The sequence below is a fragment of the Apteryx mantelli genome, chromosome 7 (genome assembly GCF_036417845.1).
Source record: "Apteryx mantelli isolate bAptMan1 chromosome 7, bAptMan1.hap1, whole genome shotgun sequence".
NCBI lineage: Eukaryota > Metazoa > Chordata > Aves > Apterygiformes > Apterygidae > Apteryx > Apteryx mantelli.
This window is the reverse complement of record NC_089984.1, coordinates 2,451,515-2,463,461: the sequence shown is the minus strand read 5'-3', so window position 1 is coordinate 2,463,461 and position 11,947 is coordinate 2,451,515.

The window sequence follows — 11,947 nt, the reverse complement described above, 5'->3', positions numbered from 1 at the left end:
TGTGCTTCTTTGTGAGACAGCCAACGTGCACAGTGGTTAGTTCTTCTGCGAGGTAGCCAATCAGCGCCTAGCAAAGCGCCTTGTTCCTTCGCCGCCTGGCAAAGCACTGCGTGCCTTCTCCCCCTCGCACACCGCTGCGCCCCTTCGCCGCCTCGCCGCCTGTCAAAGCGCTGCATCTCTTCGCCGCCTCGCCGCCGAGCAAAGCGCCGTGTCCCTTCGCCGCCTAGCAAAGCGCCGTGTTCCTTCGCCGCCTGGCAAAGCAACGCGTGCCTTCGCCGCCTCGCCGCCAAGGAAAGCAACGCGTCCCTTCGCCGCCTAGCAAAGCGCTGCGTGCCTTCGCCGCCGAGCAAAGCGCCCTATGCCGTCGACGACTAGCAAATCGCTTCGTGGCTTCGCTGCCTCGCGCCTTAGCAAAGCGCCACGTGCCTTCGCCGCCTAGAGAAGCGCTGTGTCCCTTCGGCGCTTCTACGGCGTTTGCTAAGCAGCGAGGCGGCGAAGGCACGCAGTGCTTTGCCAGGCGGCGAAGGCACGCAGCGGTGCGCCAGGCGGCGAGGGGGGGGGAGGGAGGGGCGCAGCGCTTTGGTAGGCGGCGAGGCGCGAGGGGACGAAGCGATTGGAGAGGCGGCGAGGGCGAAAAGGGACGCAGCGGTGTGCTAGGTGGCGAGGCGCCGACCGAAGGCGGCGCTTTGCTAGGCGTCGAAGGCAGGCAGTTCTTTGCTAGGCGCCGGAGGAAGACGGCGCTTTGCTTGGCGGCGACAGGACGCGGAGCTTTGCTAGGCGGCGAAGGCAGGCAACGCTTGGCTAGGCGGCGAAGGCATGAAGCGATTTGGGAGGCGGCGAAGGGACAGGGCGCTTTGCTAGGCGGCGAGGCGGCGCAGGCACGCAGTGCTTTTGCAGGCGGCAAAGGGTCGCATCGCTTCCTTGGTTTGCGAGGCAGCGAAGAGATGGAGCGCTTTGCTTGTTTGTGAGGCAGGCAAGAGCGGCCGTGCTTTGCTTTTTTGTGAGTGGGCCAAGAGACGCAGTGCTGTGCTCTTTTGCGAGGCAGCGAAGAGACGCAGCAGCCTGCTTGTTTGTGAGACAGCCAACATGCCCAGTGGCTCGTTCTTCGGCGAGGCAGCGAGGAGACGCAGCAATTTGCTTGTGCAGCAGGTGGCGGAGCTGCACCGCGGTCTGCTTTCTCGCCTGGAAGCGAAGCGAGGCAGCACTTTGCTAGCTGGCGAGGCAGCGAACGGACGCAGCGGTGTGCTTCTTTGTGAGACAGCCAACGTGCACAGTGGTTAGTTCTTCTGCGAGGTAGCCAATCAGCGCCTAGCAAAGCGCCTTGTTCCTTCGCCGCCTGGCAAAGCACTGCGTGCCTTCTCCCCCTCGCACACCGCTGCGCCCCTTCGCCGCCTCGCCGCCTGTCAAAGCGCTGCATCTCTTCGCCGCCTCGCCGCCTAGCAAAGCTCCGTGTCCCTTCGCCGCCTAGCAAAGCGCCGTGTTCCTTCGCCGCCTGGCAAAGCAACGCGTGCCTTCGCCGCCTCGCCGCCAAGGAAAGCAACCTGTCCCTTCGCCGCCTAGCAAAGCGCTGCGTGCCTTCGCCGCCGAGCAAAGCGCCCTATGCCGTCGACGACTAGCAAATCGCTTCGTGGCTTCGCTGCCTCGCGCCTTAGCAAAGCGCCACGTGCCTTCGCCGCCTAGAGAAGCGCTGTGTCCCTTCGGCGCTTCTACGGCGTTTGCTAAGCAGCGAGGCGGCGAAGGCACGCAGTGCTTTGCCAGGCGGCGAAGGCACGCAGCGGTGCGCCAGGCAGCGAGGGGGGGGGGAGGGGCGCAGCGCTTTGGTAGGCGGCGAGGCGCGAGGGGACGAAGCGATTGGAGAGGCGGCGAGGGCGAAAAGGGACGCAGCGGTGTGCTAGGTGGCGAGGCGCCGACCGAAGGCGGCGCTTTGCTAGGCGTCGAAGGCAGGCAGTTCTTTGCTAGGCGCCGGAGGAAGACGGCGCTTTGCTTGGCGGCGACAGGACGCGGAGCTTTGCTAGGCGGCGAAGGCAGGCAACGCTTGGCTAGGCGGCGAAGGCATGAAGCGATTTGGGAGGCGGCGAAGGGACAGGGCGCTTTGCTAGGCGGCGAGGCGGCGCAGGCACGCAGTGCTTTTGCAGGCGGCAAAGGGTCGCATCGCTTCCTTGGTTTGCGAGGCAGCGAAGAGACGGAGCGCTTTGCTTGTTTGTGAGGCAGGCAAGAGCGGCCGTGCTTTGCTTTTTTGTGAGTGGGCCAAGAGACGCAGTGCTGTGCTCTTTTGCGAGGCAGCGAAGAGACGCAGCAGCCTGCTTGTTTGTGAGACAGCCAACATGCCCAGTGGCTCGTTCTTCGGCGAGGCAGCGAGGAGACGCAGCAATTTGCTTGTGCAGCAGGTGGCGGAGCTGCACCGCGGTCTGCTTTCTCGCCTGGAAGCGAAGCGAGGCAGCACTTTGCTAGCTGGCGAGGCAGCGAACGGACGCAGCGGTGTGCTTCTTTGTGAGACAGCCAACGTGCACAGTGGTTAGTTCTTCTGCGAGGTAGCCAATCAGCGCCTAGCAAAGCGCCTTGTTCCTTCGCCGCCTGGCAAAGCACTGCGTGCCTTCTCCCCCTCGCACACCGCTGCGCCCCTTCGCCGCCTCGCCGCCTGTCAAAGCGCTGCATCTCTTCGCCGCCTCGCCGCCTAGCAAAGCTCCGTGTCCCTTCGCCGCCTAGCAAAGCGCCGTGTTCCTTCGCCGCCTGGCAAAGCAACGCGTGCCTTCGCCGCCTCGCCGCCAAGGAAAGCAACCTGTCCCTTCGCCGCCTAGCAAAGCGCTGCGTGCCTTCGCCGCCGAGCAAAGCGCCCTATGCCGTCGACGACTAGCAAATCGCTTCGTGGCTTCGCTGCCTCGTGCCTTAGCAAAGCGCCACGTGCCTTCGCCGCCTAGAGAAGCGCTGTGTCCCTTCGGCGCTTCTACGGCGTTTGCTAAGCAGCGAGGCGGCGAAGGCACGCAGTGCTTTGCCAGGCGGCGAAGGCACGCAGCGGTGCGCCAGGCAGCGAGGGGGGGGGGAGGGGCGCAGCGCTTTGGTAGGCGGCGAGGCGCGAGGGGACGAAGCGATTGGAGAGGCGGCGAGGGCGAAAAGGGACGCAGCGGTGTGCTAGGTGGCGAGGCGCCGACCGAAGGCGGCGCTTTGCTAGGCGTCGAAGGCAGGCAGTTCTTTGCTAGGCGCCGGAGGAAGACGGCGCTTTGCTTGGCGGCGACAGGACGCGGAGCTTTGCTAGGCGGCGAAGGCAGGCAACGCTTGGCTAGGCGGCGAAGGCATGAAGCGATTTGGGAGGCGGCGAAGGGACAGGGCGCTTTGCTAGGCGGCGAGGCGGCGCAGGCACGCAGTGCTTTTGCAGGCGGCAAAGGGTCGCATCGCTTCCTTGGTTTGCGAGGCAGCGAAGAGATGGAGCGCTTTGCTTGTTTGTGAGGCAGGCAAGAGCGGCCGTGCTTTGCTTTTTTGTGAGTGGGCCAAGAGACGCAGTGCTGTGCTCTTTTGCGAGGCAGCGAAGAGACGCAGCAGCCTGCTTGTTTGTGAGACAGCCAACATGCCCAGTGGCTCGTTCTTCGGCGAGGCAGCGAGGAGACGCAGCAATTTGCTTGTGCAGCAGGTGGCGGAGCTGCACCGCGGTTTGCTTTCTCGCCTGGAAGCGAAGCGAGGCAGCACTTTGCTAGCTGGCGAGGCAGCGAACGGACGCAGCGGTGTGCTTCTTTGTGAGACAGCCAACGTGCACAGTGGTTAGTTCTTCTGCGAGGTAGCCAATCAGCGCCTAGCAAAGCGCCTTGTTCCTTCGCCGCCTGGCAAAGCACTGCGTGCCTTCTCCCCCTCGCACACCGCTGCGCCCCTTCGCCGCCTCGCCGCCTGTCAAAGCGCTGCATCTCTTCGCCGCCTCGCCGCCTAGCAAAGCTCCGTGTCCCTTCGCCGCCTAGCAAAGCGCCGTGTTCCTTCGCCGCCTGGCAAAGCAACGCGTGCCTTCGCCGCCTCGCCGCCAAGGAAAGCAACGCGTCCCTTCGCCGCCTAGCAAAGCGCTGCGTGCCTTCGCCGCCGAGCAAAGCGCCCTATGCCGTCGACGACTAGCAAATCGCTTCGTGGCTTCGCTGCCTCGTGCCTTAGCAAAGCGCCACGTGCCTTCGCCGCCTAGAGAAGCGCTGTGTCCCTTCGGCGCTTCTACGGCGTTTGCTAAGCAGCGAGGCGGCGAAGGCACGCAGTGCTTTGCCAGGCGGCGAAGGCACGCAGCGGTGCGCCAGGCAGCGAGGGGGGGGGGAGGGGCGCAGCGCTTTGGTAGGCGGCGAGGCGCGAGGGGACGAAGCGATTGGAGAGGCGGCGAGGGCGAAAAGGGACGCAGCGGTGTGCTAGGTGGCGAGGCGCCGACCGAAGGCGGCGCTTTGCTAGGCGTCGAAGGCAGGCAGTTCTTTGCTAGGCGCCGGAGGAAGACGGCGCTTTGCTTGGCGGCGACAGGACGCGGAGCTTTGCTAGGCGGCGAAGGCAGGCAACGCTTGGCTAGGCGGCGAAGGCATGAAGCGATTTGGGAGGCGGCGAAGGGACAGGGCGCTTTGCTAGGCGGCGAGGCGGCGCAGGCACGCAGTGCTTTTGCAGGCGGCAAAGGGTCGCATCGCTTCCTTGGTTTGCGAGGCAGCGAAGAGATGGAGCGCTTTGCTTGTTTGTGAGGCAGGCAAGAGCGGCCGTGCTTTGCTTTTTTGTGAGTGGGCCAAGAGACGCAGTGCTGTGCTCTTTTGCGAGGCAGCGAAGAGACGCAGCAGCCTGCTTGTTTGTGAGACAGCCAACATGCCCAGTGGCTCGTTCTTCGGCGAGGCAGCGAGGAGACGCAGCAATTTGCTTGTGCAGCAGGTGGCGGAGCTGCACCGCGGTTTGCTTTCTCGCCTGGAAGCGAAGCGAGGCAGCACTTTGCTAGCTGGCGAGGCAGCGAACGGACGTAGCGGTGTGCTTCTTTGTGAGACAGCCAACGTGCACAGTGGTTAGTTCTTCTGCGAGGTAGCCAATCAGCGCCTAGCAAAGCGCCTTGTTCCTTCGCCGCCTGGCAAAGCACTGCGTGCCTTCTCCCCCTCGCACACCGCTGCGCCCCTTCGCCGCCTCGCCGCCTGTCAAAGCGCTGCATCTCTTCGCCGCCTCGCCGCCGAGCAAAGCGCCGTGTCCCTTCGCCGCCTAGCAAAGCGCCGTGTTCCTTCGCCGCCTGGCAAAGCAACGCGTGCCTTCGCCGCCTCGCCGCCAAGGAAAGCAACGCGTCCCTTCGCCGCCTAGCAAAGCGCTGCGTGCCTTCGCCGCCGAGCAAAGCGCCCTATGCCGTCGACGACTAGCAAATCGCTTCGTGGCTTCGCTGCCTCGCGCCTTAGCAAAGCGCCACGTGCCTTCGCCGCCTAGAGAAGCGCTGTGTCCCTTCGGCGCTTCTACGGCGTTTGCTAAGCAGCGAGGCGGCGAAGGCACGCAGTGCTTTGCCAGGCGGCGAAGGCACGCAGCGGTGCGCCAGGCGGCCAGGGGGGGGGGGAGGGAGGGGCGCAGCGCTTTGGTAGGCGGCGAGGCGCGAGGGGACGAAGCGATTGGAGAGGCGGCGAGGGCGAAAAGGGACGCAGCGGTGTGCTAGGTGGCGAGGCGCCGACCGAAGGCGGCGCTTTGCTAGGCGTCGAAGGCAGGCAGTTCTTTGCTAGGCGCCGGAGGAAGACGGCGCTTTGCTTGGCGGCGACAGGACGCGGAGCTTTGCTAGGCGGCGAAGGCAGGCAACGCTTGGCTAGGCGGCGAAGGCATGAAGCGATTTGGGAGGCGGCGAAGGGACAGGGCGCTTTGCTAGGCGGCGAGGCGGCGCAGGGACGCAGTGCTTTTGCAGGCGGCAAAGGGTCGCATCGCTTCCTTGGTTTGCGAGGCAGCGAAGAGATGGAGCGCTTTGCTTGTTTGTGAGGCAGGCAAGAGCGGCCGTGCTTTGCTTTTTTGTGAGTGGGCCAAGAGACGCAGTGCTGTGCTCTTTTGCGAGGCAGCGAAGAGACGCAGCAGCCTGCTTGTTTGTGAGACAGCCAACATGCCCAGTGGCTCGTTCTTCGGCGAGGCAGCGAGGAGACGCAGCAATTTGCTTGTGCAGCAGGTGGCGGAGCTGCACCGCGGTTTGCTTTCTCGCCTGGAAGCGAAGCGAGGCAGCACTTTGCTAGCTGGCGAGGCAGCGAACGGACGCAGCGGTGTGCTTCTTTGTGAGACAGCCAACGTGCACAGTGGTTAGTTCTTCTGCGAGGTAGCCAATCAGCGCCTAGCAAAGCGCCTTGTTCCTTCGCCGCCTGGCAAAGCACTGCGTGCCTTCTCCCCCTCGCACACCGCTGCGCCCCTTCGCCGCCTCGCCGCCTGTCAAAGCGCTGCATCTCTTCGCCGCCTCGCCGCCGAGCAAAGTTCCGTGTCCCTTCGCCGCCTAGCAAAGCGCCGTGTTCCTTCGCCGCCTGGCAAAGCAACGCGTGCCTTCGCCGCCTCGCCGCCAAGGAAAGCAACGCGTCCCTTCGCCGCCTAGCAAAGCGCTGCGTGCCTTCGCCGCCGAGCAAAGCGCCCTATGCCGTCGACGACTAGCAAATCGCTTCGTGGCTTCGCTGCCTCGTGCCTTAGCAAAGCGCCACGTGCCTTCGCCGCCTAGAGAAGCGCTGTGTCCCTTCGGCGCTTCTACGGCGTTTGCTAAGCAGCGAGGCGGCGAAGGCACGCAGTGCTTTGCCAGGCGGCGAAGGCACGCAGCGGTGCGCCAGGCGGCGAGGGGGGGGGGGAGGGGCGCAGCGCTTTGGTAGGCGGCGAGGCGCGAGGGGACGAAGCGATTGGAGAGGCGGCGAGGGCGAAAAGGGACGCAGCGGTGTGCTAGGTGGCGAGGCGCCGACCGAAGGCGGCGCTTTGCTAGGCGTCGAAGGCAGGCAGTTCTTTGCTAGGCGCCGGAGGAAGACGGCGCTTTGCTTGGCGGCGACAGGACGCGGAGCTTTGCTAGGCGGCGAAGGCAGGCAACGCTTTGCTAGGCGGCGAAGGCATGAAGCGATTTGGGGAGGCGGCGAAGGGACAGGGCGCTTTGCTAGGCGGCGAGGCGGCGCAGGCACGCAGTGCTTTTGCAGGCGGCAAAGGGTCGCATCGCTTCCTTGGTTTGCGAGGCAGCGAAGAGATGGAGCGCTTTGCTTGTTTGTGAGGCAGGCAAGAGCGGCCGTGCTTTGCTTTTTTGTGAGTGGGCCAAGAGACGCAGTGCTGTGCTCTTTTGCGAGGCAGCGAAGAGACGCAGCAGCCTGCTTGTTTGTGAGACAGCCAACATGCCCAGTGGCTCGTTCTTCGGCGAGGCAGCGAGGAGACGCAGCAATTTGCTTGTGCAGCAGGTGGCGGAGCTGCACCGCGGTTTGCTTTCTCGCCTGGAAGCGAAGCGAGGCAGCACTTTGCTAGCTGGCGAGGCAGCGAACGGACGCAGCGGTGTGCTTCTTTGTGAGACAGCCAACGTGCACAGTGGTTAGTTCTTCTGCGAGGTAGCCAATCAGCGCCTAGCAAAGCGCCTTGTTCCTTCGCCGCCTGGCAAAGCACTGCGTGCCTTCTCCCCCTCGCACACCGCTGCGCCCCTTCGCCGCCTCGCCGCCTGTCAAAGCGCTGCATCTCTTCGCCGCCTCGCCGCCGAGCAAAGCGCCGTGTCCCTTCGCCGCCTAGCAAAGCGCCGTGTTCCTTCGCCGCCTGGCAAAGCAACGCGTGCCTTCGCCGCCTCGCCGCCAAGGAAAGCAACCTGTCCCTTCGCCGCCTAGCAAAGCGCTGCGTGCCTTCGCCGCCGAGCAAAGCGCCCTATGCCGTCGACGACTAGCAAATCGCTTCGTGGCTTCGCTGCCTCGTGCCTTAGCAAAGCGCCACGTGCCTTCGCCGCCTAGAGAAGCGCTGTGTCCCTTCGGCGCTTCTACGGCGTTTGCTAAGCAGCGAGGCGGCGAAGGCACGCAGTGCTTTGCCAGGCGGCGAAGGCACGCAGCGGTGCGCCAGGCGGCGAGGGGGGGGGGAGGGGCGCAGCGCTTTGGTAGGCGGCGAGGCGCGAGGGGACGAAGCGATTGGAGAGGCGGCGAGGGCGAAAAGGGACGCAGCGGTGTGCTAGGTGGCGAGGCGCCGACCGAAGGCGGCGCTTTGCTAGGCGTCGAAGGCAGGCAGTTCTTTGCTAGGCGCCGGAGGAAGACGGCGCTTTGCTTGGCGGCGACAGGACGCGGAGCTTTGCTAGGCGGCGAAGGCAGGCAACGCTTGGCTAGGCGGCGAAGGCATGAAGCGATTTGGGAGGCGGCGAAGGGACAGGGCGCTTTGCTAGGCGGCGAGGCGGCGCAGGCACGCAGTGCTTTTGCAGGCGGCAAAGGGTCGCATCGCTTCCTTGGTTTGCGAGGCAGCGAAGAGATGGAGCGCTTTGCTTGTTTGTGAGGCAGGCAAGAGCGGCCGTGCTTTGCTTTTTTGTGAGTGGGCCAAGAGACGCAGTGCTGTGCTCTTTTGCGAGGCAGCGAAGAGACGCAGCAGCCTGCTTGTTTGTGAGACAGCCAACATGCCCAGTGGCTCGTTCTTCGGCGAGGCAGCGAGGAGACGCAGCAATTTGCTTGTGCAGCAGGTGGCGGAGCTGCACCGCGGTCTGCTTTCTCGCCTGGAAGCGAAGCGAGGCAGCACTTTGCTAGCTGGCGAGGCAGCGAACGGACGCAGCGGTGTGCTTCTTTGTGAGACAGCCAACGTGCACAGTGGTTAGTTCTTCTGCGAGGTAGCCAATCAGCGCCTAGCAAAGCGCCTTGTTCCTTCGCCGCCTGGCAAAGCACTGCGTGCCTTCTCCCCCTCGCACACCGCTGCGCCCCTTCGCCGCCTCGCCGCCTGTCAAAGCGCTGCATCTCTTCGCCGCCTCGCCGCCTAGCAAAGCTCCGTGTCCCTTCGCCGCCTAGCAAAGCGCCGTGTTCCTTCGCCGCCTGGCAAAGCAACGCGTGCCTTCGCCGCCTCGCCGCCAAGGAAAGCAACCTGTCCCTTCGCCGCCTAGCAAAGCGCTGCGTGCCTTCGCCGCCGAGCAAAGCGCCCTATGCCGTCGACGACTAGCAAATCGCTTCGTGGCTTCGCTGCCTCGTGCCTTAGCAAAGCGCCACGTGCCTTCGCCGCCTAGAGAAGCGCTGTGTCCCTTCGGCGCTTCTACGGCGTTTGCTAAGCAGCGAGGCGGCGAAGGCACGCAGTGCTTTGCCAGGCGGCGAAGGCACGCAGCGGTGCGCCAGGCAGCGAGGGGGGGGGGAGGGGCGCAGCGCTTTGGTAGGCGGCGAGGCGCGAGGGGACGAAGCGATTGGAGAGGCGGCGAGGGCGAAAAGGGACGCAGCGGTGTGCTAGGTGGCGAGGCGCCGACCGAAGGCGGCGCTTTGCTAGGCGTCGAAGGCAGGCAGTTCTTTGCTAGGCGCCGGAGGAAGACGGCGCTTTGCTTGGCGGCGACAGGACGCGGAGCTTTGCTAGGCGGCGAAGGCAGGCAACGCTTGGCTAGGCGGCGAAGGCATGAAGCGATTTGGGAGGCGGCGAAGGGACAGGGCGCTTTGCTAGGCGGCGAGGCGGCGCAGGCACGCAGTGCTTTTGCAGGCGGCAAAGGGTCGCATCGCTTCCTTGGTTTGCGAGGCAGCGAAGAGACGGAGCGCTTTGCTTGTTTGTGAGGCAGGCAAGAGCGGCCGTGCTTTGCTTTTTTGTGAGTGGGCCAAGAGACGCAGTGCTGTGCTCTTTTGCGAGGCAGCGAAGAGACGCAGCAGCCTGCTTGTTTGTGAGACAGCCAACATGCCCAGTGGCTCGTTCTTCGGCGAGGCAGCGAGGAGACGCAGCAATTTGCTTGTGCAGCAGGTGGCGGAGCTGCACCGCGGTTTGCTTTCTCGCCTGCAAGCGAAGCGAGGCAGCACTTTGCTAGCTGGCGAGGCAGCGAACGGACGTAGCGGTGTGCTTCTTTGTGAGACAGCCAACGTGCACAGTGGTTAGTTCTTCTGCGAGGTAGCCAATCAGCGCCTAGCAAAGCGCCTTGTTCCTTCGCCGCCTGGCAAAGCACTGCGTGCCTTCTCCCCCTCGCACACCGCTGCGCCCCTTCGCCGCCTCGCCGCCTGTCAAAGCGCTGCATCTCTTCGCCGCCTCGCCGCCGAGCAAAGCGCCGTGTCCCTTCGCCGCCTAGCAAAGCGCCGTGTTCCTTCGCCGCCTGGCAAAGCAACGCGTGCCTTCGCCGCCTCGCCGCCAAGGAAAGCAACGCGTCCCTTCGCCGCCTAGCAAAGCGCTGCGTGCCTTCGCCGCCGAGCAAAGCGCCCTATGCCGTCGACGACTAGCAAATCGCTTCGTGGCTTCGCTGCCTCGCGCCTTAGCAAAGCGCCACGTGCCTTCGCCGCCTAGAGAAGCGCTGTGTCCCTTCGGCGCTTCTACGGCGTTTGCTAAGCAGCGAGGCGGCGAAGGCACGCAGTGCTTTGCCAGGCGGCGAAGGCACGCAGCGGTGCGCCAGGCGGCCAGGGGGGGGGGGGGAGGGAGGGGCGCAGCGCTTTGGTAGGCGGCGAGGCGCGAGGGGACGAAGCGATTGGAGAGGCGGCGAGGGCGAAAAGGGACGCAGCGGTGTGCTAGGTGGCGAGGCGCCGACCGAAGGCGGCGCTTTGCTAGGCGTCGAAGGCAGGCAGTTCTTTGCTAGGCGCCGGAGGAAGACGGCGCTTTGCTTGGCGGCGACAGGACGCGGAGCTTTGCTAGGCGGCGAAGGCAGGCAACGCTTGGCTAGGCGGCGAAGGCATGAAGCGATTTGGGAGGCGGCGAAGGGACAGGGCGCTTTGCTAGGCGGCGAGGCGGCGCAGGCACGCAGTGCTTTTGCAGGCGGCAAAGGGTCGCATCGCTTCCTTGGTTTGCGAGGCAGCGAAGAGATGGAGCGCTTTGCTTGTTTGTGAGGCAGGCAAGAGCGGCCGTGCTTTGCTTTTTTGTGAGTGGGCCAAGAGACGCAGTGCTGTGCTCTTTTGCGAGGCAGCGAAGAGACGCAGCAGCCTGCTTGTTTGTGAGACAGCCAACATGCCCAGTGGCTCGTTCTTCGGCGAGGCAGCGAGGAGACGCAGCAATTTGCTTGTGCAGCAGGTGGCGGAGCTGCACCGCGGTTTGCTTTCTCGCCTGGAAGCGAAGCGAGGCAGCACTTTGCTAGCTGGCGAGGCAGCGAACGGACGCAGCGGTGTGCTTCTTTGTGAGACAGCCAACGTGCACAGTGGTTAGTTCTTCTGCGAGGTAGCCAATCAGCGCCTAGCAAAGCGCCTTGTTCCTTCGCCGCCTGGCAAAGCACTGCGTGCCTTCTCCCCCTCGCACACCGCTGCGCCCCTTCGCCGCCTCGCCGCCTGTCAAAGCGCTGCATCTCTTCGCCGCCTCGCCGCCTAGCAAAGCTCCGTGTCCCTTCGCCGCCTAGCAAAGCGCCGTGTTCCTTCGCCGCCTGGCAAAGCAACGCGTGCCTTCGCCGCCTCGCCGCCAAGGAAAGCAACCTGTCCCTTCGCCGCCTAGCAAAGCGCTGCGTGCCTTCGCCGCCGAGCAAAGCGCCGTATGCCGTCGACGACTAGCAAATCGCTTCGTGGCTTCGCTGCCTCGTGCCTTAGCAAAGCGCCACGTGCCTTCGCCGCCTAGAGAAGCGCTGTGTCCCTTCGGCGCTTCTACGGCGTTTGCTAAGCAGCGAGGCGGCGAAGGCACGCAGTGCTTTGCCAGGCGGCGAAGGCACGCAGCGGTGCGCCAGGCGGCGAGGGGGGGGGGAGGGGCGCAGCGCTTTGGTAGGCGGCGAGGCGCGAGGGGACGAAGCGATTGGAGAGGCGGCGAGGGCGAAAAGGGACGCAGCGGTGTGCTAGGTGGCGAGGCGCCGACCGAAGGCGGCGCTTTGCTAGGCGTCGAAGGCAGGCAGTTCTTTGCTAGGCGCCGGAGGAAGACGGCGCTTTGCTTGGCGGCGACAGGACGCGGAGCTTTGCTAGGCGGCGAAGGCAGG